This window comes from Trachinotus anak, unplaced genomic scaffold (assembly GCF_046630095.1).
Source record: "Trachinotus anak isolate AG129_WGS33_773 ecotype Australia unplaced genomic scaffold, CSIRO_AGI_Tana_v1 ptg000003l, whole genome shotgun sequence".
NCBI lineage: Eukaryota > Metazoa > Chordata > Actinopteri > Carangiformes > Carangidae > Trachinotus > Trachinotus anak.
In genome coordinates this window covers 17,397,500-17,418,213 of record NW_027273854.1, presented here as the reverse complement: position 1 = coordinate 17,418,213, position 20,714 = coordinate 17,397,500, and positions in this window count along the sequence as shown.

The following is a 20,714-nucleotide window of genomic DNA, read 5'->3' as shown; positions in this document are numbered from 1 at the left end:
CCCCAGTACGGCTAAGCCTAAACACAGCTGTGTGAGGTGTGTGTGTACTGCTGCAATGCTAACATAATCTGAGTGGCTGAAACCACTTGTCAGTGCGCTGCAATGTACTTCACCCCCCAGTTAGTGGAATGCTTCAACACCCGCAATCAATGACTTGTAGAATGAACCGAATCCATTCAAACAAAGATCCCGTCTTTGGAATGGAAATGGTCAAATGTTTCACTTTAAATCTGTATCATTTATTCACAGCGTCCACATTACAGTGATTGTTTTTCAGTAACGAGTAGTGTTAAGGATCAGGTTACAATTTGTGGCAGGTGCGCACACACCTGCAACCCTTTTTAAAAAAAACCTTGTCTGTGGAGCTTCTTGTTGATGATTGGTTCTATTTATTTCCCAAACACTGATAATCAGAAAAACAACATAGTTGTAAAAATCAGAAAAACACAAAAGAAATGGTAACATACAGTCGCTTTAAGACTTTTAACAAAGAAACAGCATGTTCAGCTAGTTTAGCTGCGTACTTCTACTGTGAGCTTACAGTAGATTTGTCCATGACAGTGTCAGAGGTCACTCCGGTTTGTGACTTGTTCGCTGTCTCAACAGGAGTCTGATGGGGCATTGTTATAGGTTTGGTCTCTCTGTGTTCAGCGGACAGACTCGGTGTAAGGAGTGGAGGCGCTGGACATGTGAGAAGAGGATAGATGCACCTCTCGCTAACTCCAGAGTTGTTGTATCCACATGTTGTATCTTCTTAGCTAGTTAGTGACTGGTAGGAATCCCCAGGTTTGGTATATTGCATGCAGTCATTGGGCAAACATTAAGATAGCTGTTGATGGTTAGTATGTACCTCCAAACAATAGAACAAGCATACTGTGTATAAAACCCAAATCATTTATGTATCTACCTGTTTAAATGCAGACATTTTACATATGGGTGTAGAGGCTTTGAATTTGTTGAGAGGAAAGTTCTGGTATATTTAAAGCTGGCGTATTTCCCAGGTGAGCAGTGACCACAGGAACGCCGCCATGTTCCTGAGGTACATTATCTTTTAGGACGTTCCTCTGCCTCCATTCTTCGCCTTTCCTCTTCCATTGGATTTAGCTCCTCGTCTGTATCCAGTCCGCCATCAAAGTGAAATGATGCATGATCATCCTTGTGATAGTCCTCAGGGTAATCCGCCATAGCACGCAGAGTTTTTTTGGGTCTCCTTAGAAAATTTTAACTGCAGTGAAAGTAAGATTCACATATGTAATCAAATAGGCACATGCAGATGCATAAGCAGGGTGTCCTGGATGTAGGTCCTTCTGCAGTTACCCTGAGTGACTTTTACAAGGAGCCAATCATGTTTACCTGAAAGCTGTTGGAGACAGATGTACCCAGATATATGTTGCTTTGCATCATTCCTCATTTCAGCAAATCTCTATAATGGAGGTAGCAAGTGTAAAGTTAGCACAATAGACGCATGTATACACTAGGATGAAATATACTGAAATAACTCTTTAAAGGCACCGTTGAAGGAGCTTGGCAAGTTACAAAAGCAATGAAATGACTTATCTAAGCTATTACTTTTGCTGACAAGTAATTAGTAATGGCTTTTTCAGTGAGTAATATATTACACTTGTCAAGTAACTTGTCCAACATTGGTTATTGATGGCTTCAGTCTAGAAATTCAATATTGCTCTCAGCCTTCAGAATCCCTTACTTCCACACCACATATTCTCACCTCCACCACACAGACCAGTCTGTCTCACTGATTGAATTCACCTTCATTTGTTATCATGAGGACACCAGCTATGCTGCAGTGCATATGCCTGGCACATGCTATAGCACATTAGACAGGTGGTGGAACGCAATCAAACAGCGGCGCTTACCAGAGTCACACACTGTTTAGCACTTTTTCTTGTGCTCTCTGTCTCTCTTCCTTTGGTGATCTGTGTTTCTCTCACTCTGTCATCTACCCCTTCGACCTCCCTCTGTGCTTCCACGTCCACGGAGGGTTGAGCGATGGGTACTAAGCGCTTGTCTGATTTTTGGTACCCAGTGCACCAAGCTGTTGTAAACCATGATATTCTCACTGGGTCCCCTTAGCATGTGAGTGTAAGTGTGTGTGTGTGTGTGTGTGTGTGTGTGTGTGTGTGTGTGTGTGTGTGTGGGAGAGAAGTATAATTAATGACAGTCAGTCACAGCATGGCAGACTCCAGATTTCCTCCCTGGTACACAATCACACTCACACACACATGCAATCACTCACACAAACTCCAGCATGATTACACTCACTATATACACACAAAAGGAAACACAACCAAACTAGCATCCACAAACACGGGCTGAGACGTGAATGACCAGATGCTTCGCGATATATTATTCACATCTGGAGATTTTAAAGTGCCAGCAGGCAACCTTAAAAATGAAGCACGTGGATTTTATGTAACAGAGATTTTAATTTTTGAATTCATTGATTTAATTTTTTTTTTTTTTTACCTGCTAGCAGAAACGTCAATCACCTAAATTCTCTAATTTGCATCTCAATTTTATGGAGCTGTTCATGTACACAAGCACATAAAATGAGCAACGGAGTAAAACTTTCATGAGAGAGAATAAATTAGCAATATAATGCGGGTTTGTAATGCTGCAATGGCTTCTCCACTTTACCACTCCAAGATGTGAAAAACCTGTTAGGCAAGCTGTTGGAGTGGTGCTCGGAGCTGCTGGCATGCTTTTGTAATAAGGGATCAGCAGAGAATGGGGATCATGAATACAAAAGCATCAATGGGATATGCACAGTGTGAATATGCATCAAACACATCTGCGCTTATGCTCACGCCAGCACTGCACAGTATGTAATGTACCATGTTGCAGGAGGTTTCTTCTCCTTGGCTTCCCAGTCTCTTTGACTTTTATTCCCACGAGGCGCCACACTTCTAATGGGTCACTTCATATGAAGAGCTTTCTGGCCTCTAAAAGCTCTACCAAAATATTCTGTAGGGTCTGTCCTTAATCACTTGGAAAGCATTAGAGGTTGAGAATTAATGAGGAATGACAGCGAGTAAACAAGCAATATGCGTCAGTAAAGCAATAAGCGTCCAACCGTCCTCGCCCCATCTTATCTCTCTGTTTGTCCATCTATCTGAAGCCCCCCTCTGAGTTTAGGGGTGGGTGCTAATGAGGGGGCGGGTGTTGAAACCAACGGGAGAGCTGATGAAAGAGACGAGACAGAGAAGAGAAATGGAGTTGCACGGACACAGCTGATAATGGCCATGGTTGTTTTTCATTCAGATTTCTCTGGGTCATCTGAAAACATCAATTCTGGGTTTTATCTCTGAAACAACCAGCTTTCAAACGCATTCTGTGACTGTGGTTGAAAGAGAAAGTTGATCTCTGAATTGCACAATTTCACAATCAAATTATTGTCTTGGAGGAACAGGACCTTTTCAAACTCAACTTCTGGGGTTTTAATGCTACTGCTAACAAATAGCACTGGAGGGTTTAACACAATTGCAACACTGGCACCAGGAGTGGAGTCCTTCAGGACCAACAGAGCCTGAGGACAAGCTACCAGCAAAAGTTAAAGAGACTGACAACCTCTTCTCAACTTCCCCCCACATTCTGTTGGCTGGCACGACTCAGAATGATTGGCCTACAGAGTTAAAGTTTTTATTAAGCACTGTGAACGGCTGATTCTTGAATATCCTTTTGCTCTTTGGGAGATCCACATCAGAAGTGCCACAGTTGCACCAAGTGATCGTCCTGAAGTGCTGGAAAGCAGTGTCACCTTTTCATGTTAATTTCCCTGCGGTCAGACATCCTGCATCCAGGATTTTTTTTTTTTCATCCACTGCTGGATGGACTTCTATGACTCCCTTCAGGCAAAGCAATGTCTGGAAAAACAGCTGGTGAAGCTGAATAAATTGGACTGAAAAGCCTCCGATGAGCCACATATTTTGCCTCTGTCATGGACATTGTAAATACTTGAACACGTGCACAAACATACATGCACATACACAGGAAACAAGGAGGTGTACACAGAGGTGTAACACTAATTATATCTTCCATACAATGTCCACAACTTTGTGGTATGAAACAGGACCAAAAGCCTTGAATCGGGAGAAACTGAGTACACCTAACTGATGCTGAAACATCCAAAACAGTGAGAATGCTGAGACTGTTTTGGGTCATCAGCTTAGAGTGCATTTACTCAATCTCTCCTGATTTTAAACAGACTATGGCGTCGCTTGCTCATCTCAGAGCTAACTGACTGTTGTTTGTAAAACTTCCTCTATCTAAAAGAAACAATGCAAGTATTCTACTGCAGGTTATCTGAATGCAACCTAGTAGACATACTTGGGCTCCATGATCCCTAGCAATATATAGATTATGGTGTATGGTTCAATTGTTTCTTTGTTTCCTGTCAAGTTTGTTTGTTTTTTGTACTGTGTTTTTTGAGCTCCTGTCAAAAACAACAACAACAACAACAACAACAACAACAACAACAACAAAAAAGTTCATTTGACCAATGGAAAGTTAAAAGTGCTTCCAGATTTTAAACTCATGGCACCCTGCGCACCCTTCAGCCTTCCCCCTGACTCACCTTCCCTAACCACCAGAGGATGTCATATGTTTGAAGCTTGTGATCTTTTGAGTTACATTGTATGGCATACATGCATACATGTGTTTGATGTTAAAAGATATTGCATTGTATCCAAGTGCTTTGCCAACACATTAGCTGAAAGATGAAAGGAAGATTCAGTGATTTCTTGTACAGCTTTTGCATCTGCAAAAAAAATGAAAAAAAAAAAAAAATCATGCGTTGTTTCATGATAATTTGTAACAGGCAGCAATAGGCTGCCTTGGATTGCTATGTACTACTTGTGTATATATGTATGCTGTACCACTTGTCTGCTGTGAAATTTGTTGACTACTCAGCTTATATAAGGGCTTTTTATAGATATAAAAGCAGACTGGGCAATCTGACGTCACTCTCTGTAACTCAATACAAATTTCTCTAGAGGTTTTTTTGTTTTTTAAGGGATGAAGGGATATGAACTGAATTTTCATGCATACAAAATGCTATATAAATAAAGTTTTGACTGACTGACTGAAATGTCCATAGGCACTTATACGACGTTGGCCCATGTGTCTTGTTTGAATAAATCTTTCAAGAAATACAGCATTCATTTGTTAATCGTAACCATGTGTACTGGCTGTTTCTGTTCAGCAGCGGCTCCAGGTGAAAAAAAAAAGAAAAAGAAAAGGTATGTTATGTCTTTGTTATGTCAAAGTCCAGCCAACAATATTTCCTTCTTACAGGAATTGGTCAACATTTGCCACTTCACTTTCTACACAAGAGTTAGATGAGAAGATTGATGCCACGCCTACTTCTGTACAAGAAATATGAAGCTACATCCAGCACGCAGTTAGCTTAGCTTAGCATAAAGACTGGAAATAGGGCAAAACAGCTAGCTTGGTTCTGTGCGAAGGTAATAAAATTAGCATTCATGCACTTCTGTAATATTTAGTTTTTTTAAACTTGTACCACTTGTACGACCACTGTGTCAAAACCACACATGATTGTACACTGATTTAGTGCTGTACTGTTTTTTGGCCAGGCGCAATAATTTCCTGGAGACTTTATGTGAACCACAACATCTCCAGTTCATGTTGGGCCAGCGACCTTCATTGCATATCATTTTCCTTTTCTCTCATTTCTTGACATCTAACTTCTGTGGGCTCTCAAATATAGGCATAAAATCAAACAATTAAATTGTTGTCACATGAGTTTGCCAGTCACCCAGCAGAGACTCCTGGGCGTCACTGTGCTCAGTCAAGAAATAGGCCATAACCTCCCCTGAAACCACAGCCTGTTCTTTGTACAATTTGTTTTTTGAACAAATTAAACAGATATAACAAGGTGCCCGGTGAGCTTTATACAGTAACATGTCTACACAGAAATGTTTCAGTCACATTTTTTAGTCGTTCATCTGTGCAAGTCTGATGAAACTCAAACACTTCTATTTGAATAAATTCCAGCTGTTTAAAGCTCACATTTTACTCAGATTAGCTGCCCAAGCCTAATTTTCTTTAGTTTTACATGGGGTGCTACAGTGATCATGTACTGGGCCTTGAGCACTGGAACAAACGTGGGTGACGTACAACTCCACACTGTGTTTGAACAAATCCTGCGTAGACACACACGGACTACTGAAGCTGCTCCTAACATGTTGCTCACGCTCCTGTGTAAATGTGGTGTTTGAAGTGCTAGTATCGAGATTGTGTTTCCTTAGGACAGAGCAAGGCTAGCTGTTTGCCCCTTTTTCCTGTCTTTATGCTAAGCTTAGCTAACCAGCAGCTTGACTATACAGACATGAGAGCGTATTGAACTTCTCATCTAACTCTCAGCAAGAATGTCTCCCAAAATGTCAAACTGCTCCTTTAAAGGAAAAATCTACTCTAAAATACACAATATATTATGTACTATTTATATCATTATTGTGACAACAACATTTCAATGCATTGGGTCTTGTGAAGTTCATTCTAATATAAACTATAATGTGTGTGTTTAAACACATTAAATCTGTTCAGTGTTTAAATTGCTTAGCACAGACAATGTGACATCATGTTGAGTCATTTTTGGGACATTTACGAATTTGTGTGATCACATAAAACATTTTAAAACATCAATAGCAGACGACGGTTTTTGGTGTCATGTGTAGGTTCAATATTTTATTGATATAGAGCAGTTATACAAAAATAAATCCAAAAGACAGCAACAGTAGTCTGACCTGAATGCAGTCACTTTATATAAAAACGTCAGCTGACATTTATCAAGTTCAGGCTTGCTGGGGCTTGTCAAAAAGTTTCCTGAGAAACACACACACAGAAAAAAAGTAACTTAAATGAGTGGGGAGGGAAAGTGGGTTCAACACCAGGGTAAATTGCAACGCTTCATCACAAAATAACCCTACAAGCGATGACGGCAACAGACTGAAGATATAAACAACAACAGAATTATCCAAGAATCAAGGTCTCCTCCAAAATTTCCCCTGATGAAATGGCTGTGACGGCGACGCTTGTGACAGTACCAGCAAGGGAACCACCACCTCTTACAAGCAGCAGCCCAACAGATCTGCTTCAAGCTTTCATTTGACCCAGTTTGGGATTTCCCAAGCAGAACAAGCTCTCAGTTTGCCTGGTAGGTGACACACATCAAAACAGTAACAACAGAAAGTGTCATCCTCTCACATCACCTGTGTTCATTCTTTCTTTCTTTCTTTCTTTCTCTCTTCTCCTTCCACACCTCATCTCTTTGTCATACACAGCCTAAAGTCTGAGTCTCCAAAAGAGGCATGTTGTCGCTTAATTTGTTCTGACATCATCTGAGACTTGACTGGATGTGTTTCCTGTGGGTTATGAGCGAGCTGGCAGTCTGTGTTTTAGAGCCCTTAAGTGTGTGATGTCATCCGTCAGCACGTAAAAACCTTTTGCGTTTGCGCCTTGCTTCCTGCAGCCTGTCAAAAAGACCATTCCCCTCTTTCTCCATGCACACACACACACAGACACATGCACGTAGTGGAGGTTAAAGCTCAATGTTAATGCATTAAGAACAGTAAAAAGCCAGTTTAATTAAGTAGCAAGTTGCAAGAGAGACGATACACATTTATTGCAGGAGTCAGTTTCAACCGCTCATAATAAGTCTGGCCACTGTATTTCACTGACATGCTGTAACTAATTGTTTCGTACTTCCTGCCACAGCAACTTCACGGCTGGATCGATACTCAAATCCAGTTAAGGAGGTCTGACTCAATTAATTGTCAACCTGTAGCTTAGATTAAACATCTTCTAGATGAAGGAGTTAATTGGTTTTGACACTGATAATATGATTGCCCATCTCTCCCGCAGTAAAGATACAATGTAAATTAGACCTTTAATCGTTTTTGACCTGGAGAGACGTTACAGTACAGAGAGAGGATGAGAGACACAGACAGAACAAGAGAAAGTGATTTGACCTCTAAAAGTATTGTGTTGTCTTTATATTGACCATGTGTACATGCAAACATTAGAATAGCTAATGCTGTCCTTTATGCACACGCCCGAAAGAAATAGAGCAAAATAAGCATATCTAATGTGCAAAAAGTAAGCAATGTGTAAAAGATGGGAGTGAAATGAGCACAGATATTCACACATGCGGTCACACTGCAGCAGAACAAGGTAGAAAAGCGTGACATGTTTATTGTACATGCACATAAACATGACAATAGCTGCACAAGCAGTCGACAACCCAGGAGGTAAAACAGGATATATGTCACTGGAGGCACATTGAGCCTTATAGAAAGACAGAATGGGGAGGCGCTTTTGAGTTTTGATACATGATGATACACTTTCCTGTTGGTCCTCCCAGAGGCTTAAAAGGCAAGTTCACAGCCTTTCTGCATATTTTATTTCAAAGAGCTCTTAAAAAATAAAAAATAAAAAACTACAAGTAGTGCAGAATAACCCTCTAATAAAGCCTCTGAGTTTATGCATATTCTCTACATGGAAAAGCCTTGTCCCATATTCATTTTCATCCAAGTAATTTAACCCACTGGAACAAGTGGTCACATTTATTTATTACTGTAAGAAAATTACAACAATACATAACAAACATATCAGATGCCCAAAGCATGTAAAATTCATTACTGAGTAACATGTAACGTTGCTTGATGATGAATGTAAGATAGAACATATTGAGGTGTTCATCAGATAGAAGAAGACTGCTGCCTCAAGGACGACATTTTGAATTTGTGTAGCAACTTGAAACAGCCGTCCAAGGATGCAACATACTACTCTTGTGTATGTACGTGTGTGCATGTGTGTGTGTGTGTGTGTGTGTGCAGGCAGGGCAGCGGGCATCATCTCCAGCTGTCATAGATGTCACAGTTCATTTGTGTGTCTCAAGGGTTTGGACCAAATCCATCACAGAGAGCAAAAAGCCAAATGCCACAAACCATGTCTCTCTCTCTCTCTCTCTCTCTCTCTCTCTCCCTCTCCTGCCCATGGCGGGCATCCTGGGGCACAGTACCAGTGTATAAATGTTCTTATTCAGGTCAGAGGATACTGGAATATTGCATTACCGCATTCCCATGACTTATTCAGCCATCCAGCTAATACCAATGCAGAGACTCTGCTGCATTTTAGCAGCAAAAACAAAACCTCTCAGTGACTCTGTTGTCTAGAGATTTTCAGCAATATAATTGTTGTCTAGGAATCTATTACATAAAACTGTTTTCTGTATCCAATCAATAGGCCTCTTTTAACAGCAGACATTTTTTTCATTGGTTGGAGAAGCACTAGTGTCATAACAAGTGTTACAAGTGTTAACTAATAACGTCGACAATGACTGAGTGAGTCCTGACAGTGAGGCAGCATTTTTCTTGTTGAGTTAGCGAAGACCAAAACAGAACCAAAAGGAGACTGAATATTGGACTTCACCTGGTAGCCAGAAACACAACTGACAATGAATGCTAATAATGTTAGCATTAGGTGTAAAGGTATCAGGTTGCCAGTGTTGCAATTTGTTTCTTGGACACAAGTGGCCAAGTTCATGTTGGTTTAAAGCCCCTTTGTGTAAGTTTTATGTTTGGAGGAAAAGATATATTCTGAAGAACAGTGGTTTCCAACCTGTGAGCCTGGGCCCACTGGTATTGGCAAGTGGGCCGACAAATCATTTGCAAAACAGTACGATTTGGGTGATTTTGGTGAAAAGATGTTTATTTTTAGCCTCCATTTTGTTACGGGGTCGGAGGCGGGCCGCCTGCATTACTGAGATTTAAATGTGGGACTTGGAAAAGGTTGCGAACCACTGCTGTAGAAAGTGTAGCACATAGGAGGTTAATAGATGAAAAGTTAAAGCAATCTTAAAGTAAAAGAAACAGTAAAAGTGCAGTGTTGATCGACAGTCAGATGAAAATAAACTGAGAAACAAGGAAGTCAAGAAACATTTAGTGCTCTATGGTGCGTCCAGCCAAAAATATTCCTCCCATTGCAATATGGAGGCAGCACTGGCATTTCCCCAGCCCACCTTTGTGCATCCTACTGATGAATGGATTTTAACCAGCACCTGACAGACCCAGATAAGACAGGAGCCTCCACACAAAGCCACTCTGTGCAGTCGATAATGACAGGACAGAGAATCAAATGAACGAAAGAAAAACACACACACACACACACACACACACCAAAAACCCATAGGAGAGAGGAGGGTGAGAGGGGGATGAAGAAGGGGAGGAAATATCCCCTCTCTGAAGAAATATTGTCAGAAAGAGAATGAGACCGTGCCAGATAATAGCAGGAGAAGAAAGGGAGGACAAAAGAAATCTTAGAGAAAAGGGAGATGACATTTCCCGCTGCATGGGGAGAAAGTAGGCGAGAGACAGAGAGGCGAGCACAGTTGCCACAGAACTAACAGAATAGCACATAAGCTGTGGAGAAAGAGCGCTGGACTGGCAGAGGCAGGAAGAACCAAGAGGACAGCTTTAAGTCTGGTGCTGCAGGAGAGAGACAGACAACCAGAGTGAGCAGCAGGCGTGTGGAGGTTAATCCAGCTAATGCTCTGGTCGACTGGGGAGTTCACAGCTGGAAACAGGGCCACAGAGAGCTGAGGAAGTGCTGTGCCTGGTGGTTTGATGGGCTAAGTGACATGGAGAGCTAAAAGCATGTGGGTTTTATGTGTTTCATTTCCAACCAGTGGCCAGTCCACTAAGCTGTTCCATTACTCAGACCCTTACCCCCTTTTTTATTTTATTCATTATTCATTCATTCATTATAAGGAAAGTTTTCTTCTTTTCTTTTCCTCTTCTTTTCTTTCCTTTGCATCTTTTGTTTTGTCTAGTCATATCCTGGTCTCCTTTGCTTTGTTAGATCGGATACATTTTTGACTATTATCTTCAGTTTTGGTTATAAATCTGAATACATGCAGCATGAATTCATTAATAAGCTGCTGAAAATAAAAAATAGATGTTCAACAGAACTGTGATGATGCTGTGTAGGGTGGGGATTCATAATCGCAGGGGTAACAGTGTGACACTGAATATAATCAGAGACAGAAGGAGACTGTCAATTCATGTGCTCATGGAAAGAAAGACACACACTGGTGCACACTACACAGGCTTTTTACCACACTCACACACATATTCAATCTGTGCTCTTTTATTCATACAGTGTGCAGTCATCAGCATCCTAAAGACATCTCTCTCTTTCTTGCTGTCTAATCTTCAGTTAGTATATTCTCTCTCATACAAGACACACACACACACACACACACACACACACATACACACCTCCACCAATCTGGTCAGCTCTCTATCTGCAACCAGCTGTCAACACACAGTCAGGAATGTAACAGGCTGACAGAATATCTTTAACTGTATTGGTGCATGAGTGTGTAATTGTATCATTTAGTGTGTATGGTGTTTCAGTGAAATGCCCACTGGATACCTATACACTGATTAGAAGTGTGAACAATTTTGTCTTCAAGAGGCACTTAGAAGGAGACAACACTACAAGTATTTCTTAAACGCACAGTATGTAACATCTGCTGCTAGAGGTCTCTCGATCAAAACAATATCAAAAGACGTAAAGTAGCATGGGATCATGGGAGTCTTCACCACCATTGCATCAGCTTCTCCTGGTTTGGATTCCTTCAGTGTCAGTCATTCAGGGGGGTTTTACTGGGAGCTGAATTATCTGTAGAGGTCTCCTTTCCAAAACAAACAGACTATATTGATGATTATAACCATTAAAAACACTGAATAAAGCAGTTTCACATTAAAAGTCATGGGAAGGGCTGGGAGCTGAGACTGCTAACCTTTGTTTCCATTGTATCTCTGATAACTTATGAACCAGACATTCAGGAATTTTTTACCAGCAGCTGAATTATTCACAGAGATATCCCTCTGTTCAGAACCAACGGACCAAGAGATTAAAACTGGTAGAAACACAGAATACAGCAGTGACGCCACTGACAGGCGACCAAATGAAACGGACAATACAATGATTAAAATCACATATTTTGTTAGGTTTGAGAATTGCTGGAAACATTTGGGATAAAGTACACAACTCAAAAAATACAGAATATAACATAGGACTAGTCATTTTAGCCAGTGTGAGAAGTTACATATCATAACATTAAATTGCCAATTATATCACTTAATAATTACAGCGAGCATTAATATTATCACTAAGTAATAAGACACAAGCACTGAAATAACAGGAAATGATTTCTGGTGAGTTTGTTGCAAACTAGCTTACAGCTAACATCTGTGCACAAAAAAACAATCAAATTCACAAGGTAAAAATTCACTTTGCTTTTAAATTTTCTGGAGGCATATTGCTGTTGTCCATCCATCCATACATATGGCTCATTCTCGTGGACATGATAGCTCGGTAATGCCTTGAAAGAACTCTTCAAATTTGGCGCAAAGGATGAACTGATTAGATTTTTGTGTTCAAAGGTCAAAGGTCAAGGTCACAGTGACTTCACAGAACAGGGATTTGGCCTTGTGAACGGAATATCTCCGTAATACCTTGAAATTTGGTAAAAACGTTCACATGGACTCATGGACAAACTGATTAGGTTTTGGTGGATAAAGGTCAAGGTGACAGTGACCTCACAAAACATGTTTTTGACCTTGTGAATGCAATATCTCATTAACACCTGGAGGTAACTTCTTCAAATTTGGCACAAATATCCACTCGAACTCAAGGACGAACTGATTAGATTTTGGTGGTCAAAGGTCAAAGGTCAAGGTCAGGTTTGTGAGGTGTGACCTAACAAAACACTCTTTAGCCATTACTCAAGACTTCACACAGCAATTATGACAAAATTTCACACAATTTATATGACCCTGGATGAACAAGGACGTAATCTGAAACTAGTCTGAGTCACGGAGGCATACAACTGTGAGGCGGTAATTTTAGTTTTCTTTGTTTTTGACTTTGTTTACTACATACCCATTGTGATATGACTGCATAGGCTACACCTGTTAATTCCTGTCTGCACCCTGTAATTATTTCATATGTAATTTAACATATGCAATTTTAAAGTTTTTGCAGTATGATTTATTTCTGAAATTTGCCCTGAAATGTAAAATCTGTTACCAACCTCACTTCCTGTTACCTATAGTCAGCACCAGTATTTTACTGGTGCCCCTTATGTACAAAATATTTAAACCATAATTTACAGCCTCTAATCTCAAGTGTGGCTCTATGTATGCATTGGCAACTAACATTGGCATTTTAGTACTTGACTGTGTATGTTCTTTTATTTCTGTATGTAAATATGGCAAAAAAAATTCCTCAGTGGACAAAACTAACAATATGGACAAAAACAGAGAAGGAGGTGTGTCATGAGGAAAGAGAGGTAAAGATGAAAATGAGGAGAAGACTGAGACCATTTAGGGAAAGCAGGACAGAGATACAGAGATGGTTGAATCTGTAAAAGTGATCCTCACTTTTACAGATTGGCTGCGAAGGATCTGGCCATAGGGAAAAAAGGAAGAAAGAAAAAGGGAGACAGAAAGAGGCAGAACAGTAAGTGAGATCAATAGAGGAAGAATAAAGGAGAAAAAGAGAGATCAGGTGAAAGATGGCGAGCAAGAAGGAAGACAGAGTTCCACAGAGATCATGGTGCTATTAGATGGATGTCCTCCATCAATCTGCTCCGTCCAGTGCTTCATAAACTCAATTAAACTGGAGGCCTCCTGAGGAGGAGCACTCTCTTTCTCCATCTATCTATCTAAATCTCACTCTCCACCCCTCCCCCTCTGATCTGGTGGGAATTCCACCAGTTTGCGCCACTAATTCTTTACCTCTTCAAAAGCACAACCTGCCTCAATTGTCAGGGGCAATATAACAAAGGAAGATCCACAACTGTTCATATATCATCTACTCAGCAGCTTTTGTTGACCTCAGATTTAAAAAAGCAGGTCCAGGCTTTTCAGCATTTATCTTATTCTTGAATGCTTGATTTCTTTATCTGCTTTCTATCAAAAACAAAATGTTGTTTAAGGCCAAATTTTACAGTTTAGATCAAGAGACCCAGATTTTTATTACTGCAGTAACAAGTCAAATTCCACTTGCCTTCAGCGCCAGAACAACAGGGATATAAAAGAAAGAAAAATAGAGACAAGCTCTCTGGACTACTTCATAAAACGCCGACAAGCCCCGATCAATACATCTGCTTTAAAGGGGAAATGATAGGAGATGGAGAGGTAGGCGGCAGACAGCACATAAAACCTGATGGATAGACAGAGCCAAGACCCACTGCACAAAATTAATTAAACTTAAGGAAATTCATGGTGATTGGACACATCCATATTACTCTGGCTTGATCAGTGTGTGTGTGTGTGTGTGTGTGTGTGTGTGTGTGCGTGGATGATAATGGAGACTTTACCATGGAGTGAACAGGGTTGTGTATAGCTGAAAATTGAATGGAGAGTGTGTTTGCGTATGCTCTCACTCCCAGCCAGTAAACCAGTCAGTCATCAGGAGGCAAACCACTAAGTCTGTCTGGTGGTCAGTCACTCTGGCCTGAACTGGAAATCAACCACAATTAATCACTGAGTGTCCACTGGGAGCGTTTCTTCCCATATGTTAACTTTTATGTCTCCACTGAAGCTTTGCTGAGTGTGCAGCCGATGCCCGCTGACTTGCTGGGAGTTGCTTTGGGAAACAATGACCACACACACTGAGAGCGGGAAGTACACACCTCCTTCAGTTTTGTGCTCTGCATGGGGAGTGAAGCAGCAAACTGTCTATCACAAACCTGCCTTTAATCCTTGGGGTTACTGGTGAACCTCATGTTCCTGTACTCCAGTTGACCTTCAAGACATTTTTAGCCATGCTGGCAGCACAGCTCTAAGGATGGCACCTGTCTATCTGTTGGCCAGTCATCAGTCCACCATTCTGGTCCGGACTGAAACTTCTCAGAAACTACTGAATGGATTGCTATGATTTTTTGTGCACTGATGGTCCACGGAGGATGAAATCCTACTGACCTGTACTGTGGCGATCACCATTAGGTTGACATTTTGTTTTCTTTTAGCAAAATATCTCAACAGCACAAACATCCATGTTGGTGATTAGTGTCACAATAATTTGTCCTTTACTTTGGTTTAAGACCAAATACATGCAAAACTGATGACTTCCATCAACCTCAGCTGTACTTTGTCCTCAGTGCTGATTAGCAAACGTTAGCATGCTAACACATTAAACTGTCTCCGAAATCACCCTCTACTCTCTATATATTACACTATATAGTGAATTCCCCCTTGTCTGAATGTATAATGATAATTATTATACCCTGTATAGTGGACTCATAGTATCCCACAATGCATCATAAGTAGTGTACAACCAATAGTCACTGACCAAGCAATATATACCATCATGCATTGCGCATGAAAGATTGAAAAATTTAGAAAATTACCCATGTAGTGTCCGAAAGTGTTTTCAATTTTACAACTGAGCTTGCTATAAAGTCCTCTACATAAAACTCCTGTATAGTGAGTAGGGAGGAGTGAATGAGTGAGTGATTTCGGACACAACCGGAGAACATGGTAAAAATTATATCTGCTAAACAAAAGCATGTTAGCATGCTGATGTTAGCATTTATCTCAAAGCACCACTGTGCCTGAGTACAGTCTCAAAGTATGGTTGCACACCATCAGTCTTCATTATCAGCAATTTATTAGCAAATCTTTAGCTGTTGTTATAAAATATTATATTATTCATATTCTGCTGGATTCTCAAATAAATAGTTGACTCGAGAAGAAAGCAACTCTTACAACCACAAAGGAACTGGGGTGAAACTTAAAATTGGTAAATCATTTTTTTTCTATCTGAAGTAATTAAAATAATGAGACATAAGTAAATAATAGCACCACTGCTTGACTGCAGATGCTTTAACAGCTTCACAGATTATAGTGATTCATGTTCACACAAACAGAAAATGGAAACATTAACTCAAATACACTCAAATCTAGTTTGATGCTCACATTAAATGCCATCTGCAAAAACAGTCCCTTCCTACTTTTATTTAATTTGAACAAATACCCAGAGCTCTCATTCTGGTCTAATGTACAGAACTACAAATACAATGTACAGCACGATATGACTCATGAGTGATTATGATTGCATCCTGTCACTCTCCATCACGACTCTCTTAGTGTCACTTTGAACTAATCTACCCTTGCACCACTTGCAGGAGCCGCAATTTTTCCACTCAATTACCGCCATTTATCTGCCTCATCTGAAGCTGTTGTTTTCCTGCTCCACAACAACTAACCTGTCTCCCACAGTGATTCAGTCAAAAGAGCTTAGGAATTGGCAGAACAAATAAATACATGAAATACACGGTATCAAAAAAAAAAAACAGGTCAGAAATGTACAGAATATCTGATGTTTTAATTAGATTTTCAAGGTTTGAAGTTACTGGAAAAACCACACTGATGTTTTCAGTTGCCCTTGCTGATGAAATGTATTTTCAGGCCACATACAAGTTGTACTTAGGGTGAAAATAAATTGACTTTGGTCTTAAAAATGAACAAACATGCTTTGTTTTTCTTCCTCTCACAATAAACTGAACAAAAAAGCTGTTACAGCTGAAAAATACAGAAAATTCAAGTTTAAAAATTGAAGTTGTCTGATGTAATTTATCTGCGACCAAGTTTCTAGGCATATTATTGTTAAATGTGAAACATGATGGAGACTTGAGATTAAAGCTTCATTAATCAACATTTCTATATTAACTATGAATCAAATGATTATTACCAACTACCTACCAGTTTGAGATATTTCCCCGAGCAGTTGGTGGCAAACCAAAAAAGAGAGTGAAGAGTAAAGATTGGACTTGCATACATCAGGTGGTCGATACATGACCCAAAATGATTGATTCCAACCTTGAATAATCACATTGGAGGTTGATCTTAATGATATTATCATACTAAAACCATAAGATAGCTGAGGATAGAATAACTAAGACAGTGTTTATGTGGAGAAAATTACAGTTCTTCATGGGTGCTCTAAATCTATGCTCAAATGTTAACTTAATTAAAAGTAAAGTATGTTGTTAAAGCCAAAATGAAGCATATATATGTTAAAAAAAATTTTTAAATGGTTCTGATCATTTAGAAACCAAAAATCTTTGGTTGCACAGTTGAGAGCTGGTATTCTTCCTCTGACCACTGAGGTTAATCAATTCAGAAATGCTCCAGAGGAAAACAGATTTTGTGAGCCGTGTGATGTAGGTGAAGTGGAAGTGAGTCCCATTTTCCTTTGTACTGCACAAACTATGATGATTTAAGAGAGGTCATTTTCCATGAAATATTTTGGTGCTCAGATCATCAAAAAGTTGAACGGCTGTTTCATTCTGATGTGTTACATTTGCCAACATTATTTCTAAAGCCTGGAAAAGAGGGCCAGATGGATTATTCATTCATTTATTATTATTATTCATTTATTTCTCCATTACATAGTGTATGTTTACTGTTGTCAGAAATGTATGGATTTTTGTCCTGGTTTATGTGAATGTTTGGTATCCCATAAGCCCACGTGGGCTCATACTTCATGCATTCTTTTACGGAAGAGGTACTCTAGGTACAAATACCAAGGTGCCCTCTCACAGTATTATCACAAAGACGTCTCGTATCATTGTAGAGTTGTCTTCAGTTTTGGATTTGGAATAAGGCATCGCAGCATTATCGTTTTCACTGTCACAAACAACATACAGTTGCTTTCACTTCGGCTCTCTCCACTTACATTGGATAAACACAAAGCATGTCAAATGACATTGGGAGAAATGTAGGAAATCAGCAACTGAAATGCAAATACACAGCAGCTTCAGCTGAATAGATAAGTGGAGACAATCAAAACCAACAGAAAAAATAACTTGGCAAGTATTGCACATCACAAACAGCAGTTTAACAGAGTAACATAATGCCACTGGGAACATTTCCTAACACTAGTTAAAAGCTTAATTGCTGTAGGCACGCCTGTCCATAATAAACCACTTCTACAGTTCTTCCACACTTTTTCCATTCAAATTGGTCTCTTTTATTTAACAATACGTCAGATTAGATTTACATTTAGATTTACAAAGCATCATTATTCTGATTCCTCATGCAGCTCCCACATTTTAATCAACCACTCTTACTTAAAGACATCTGGCACCTGTGAGCAGCTGAATTAATTTATTATGCTCAGTTTTACAGTTGGTCGTCCTGCCTCTCACCATGTGCCGCAATGAACGATTCGATCCCATTCACTTAAGTTTAAATCAGTTCAGTCCAACGGTCTTTGTGATTGCTGAATGAGGAACAGTAATGCTGACGCATTCAAGCGCATAAGCAGCATTGTTTTAGAGACTAAATGAATCCCCTCCCCTGTAGCGGAGGATTAGAAATTAAAGATTGAAACCATGCAGAATATTCTGACACTTTAAAGCTCCAGTGTTCATAACTCAATAACATGCTATTATACCAGTTAATGTTAGATAATTATTATCAGAGCAGGTATCTAAAAATGGAGAGTTAATAGGGAGTGTGTGTCTTTCGCAGCTTCTGTGTTGAAAGTCTATCAGTGCGTGTGTGTGTGTGTCTGGGTGGGTGGGTGTGTTGGGTGAATATCTGTTGTTTTGGGGTCAGGTTGAGAGGATCCGACTGCTGTGTTGTGCTGAGTTTGGCTCCAATTAAAACTACAACACTTGACAGCAGCAGACTACAAAGTCGGAGAAACTGCAGCTCAGTGCCTTGTATACTCCCTGCGATACAATTCTCCCTCTGTTTTTCCTTCTTTAGCCTCTGTCTCCCTCTATATAAGATCAATCTTTCATGATCTGGGTTGGGAGGAAAATGCCACATTGGAGCAGCAAATAACAAAACGCTACAGCAAAGAAAAAGATCGTTAAAGCAAGAGTTGAGCAAATTTGGGTGAAAGGAATAAACTGTTAGACAGAAATGTATGAAACAAGACGGTATAAGGCTTTGGGATGATGTGACAAACAGCAACAGATGCAGCAAAGGACAAAGAAATGTAGAATAATTATAAACACACTCAATAATGTGTACTGTAAATGCAGACACGTGAAGATACATAAATTGAGCATAAATATTTGAATCTGTGCAATTCTGGCTGTGTTGAGTGTGTGTGTTCCTCCCCTCAGGTCTGTTTCTTTGTGTGGATCTATCTAATTCTGTTTGTGTCCCCCTCCTCTCATTCTCTTGACTCCGCTCTCTGTTTCTTCAGTGTGCCTCCCTATCTTTCGCTCGCTGCTCTGTCATTTAGTTGCTCAGGGCTACTTGTTTCAGCTCATCAGTAAAGTCAACTATACAGCGCAGGGCTCGGCTTTCTGGCACTTTGTTCACATCTGAGAGAACATCAAAACCTTCTATGGACCCAGCTGCTGTCTTTATCCACCCCAAGAAACTATACCACAGTTTACTTTGAATTTGTCTGAACTGACCCATTGCCATACCCGTTGCCTGAGCAGCGATTGTCCAATTATAGCTTAGCAAATGAAACTAAAACAAAAACAAAAGAGCCGCAGTGGTGGCATAATGATTAAAGGGGTTATTTGTACATTTTCTGTGCTGCCAAACATGGTTTCTTGCGGGAGCGGGCAGTGGTGGTGATTGTCACTTGTCAAGGGCTTCGGGCCATGTTTGCATTTACCAGACAAGAGGTTGTGACATGCCCTTTGAGCAGCACCACGTCTTCATGGCAGACAGGAGGCTGCGGTGAGTCGCTATCGGAAAGACAAGGTGAGCCTTTCTACCTCTGGAGACAGCTCTTGGTGAGTAAAGGATCTCACAACCTTTTTTCTGGACTGGTAAGCAAACAGCTGTTAATGCTAACACAGGCTGTGTGGCAATAGCAAAATACAAATCGCTCCTTTAAGGTGCATGCTGCATAACCACAACATCCATGGTTTGACACTAATTATTTTGTATTAATTTTGAAGAATCATCACTGTCAACTGTAGAGATCTTTGAAATGTGACACATTGCACTGGGGGAGTGTTAGCAGAAAGTAGCGTCCATGTCATGGACACATTCATTTTTATGGGCACTATGCTGTATATTGTATACATTTACACACTCCAAATTCAGACATTGAAATAAAATGCCAAACAATAAATGTAGTGCACTATATAGGAAATTAAGAGTGAAATCAACCTTAGCTAGCAATCAAGTAACATAAGCTAGCATTGTCCTACTCAGCTAGCTAGATACAGCTAATAAAATCTGCCAGCAACAGTTCATTTCTGTCAAGAAAAACGACAGTTGGCGGTTTGAGAAGAGAAGCTTTCTATAATTTACATATTTCCAAAATGGAGGACCCATGGTTTCAAAAATGTTTAAGTTATTGTAAACCAGAAAGCTTGACAGGCCGCGTTAACAGTAACTGGCGGCTGAGCTTAGCGAAGGGTTAGCGCTCTGACTTGCATTTTGAGACGGAGAGAATATGTTTTAGTTGCATGACAATTTTTTTTTAATCTTGTGAACTGAAAAACGTTCCAGCGTTGGCGGTGCGGAAGTGCATTCTTCATGAGCGAAGAAAGAAAAATGTCTGCAAAAAGATGAGACAGGGGACTTTTTTGTTTGTGAGATCATCACTCATTCATGGTCGCTGGAAGTCAGTCTCCGACTCTTGGATAAATGATTGCTTGGTTTGCCATGGCAAGA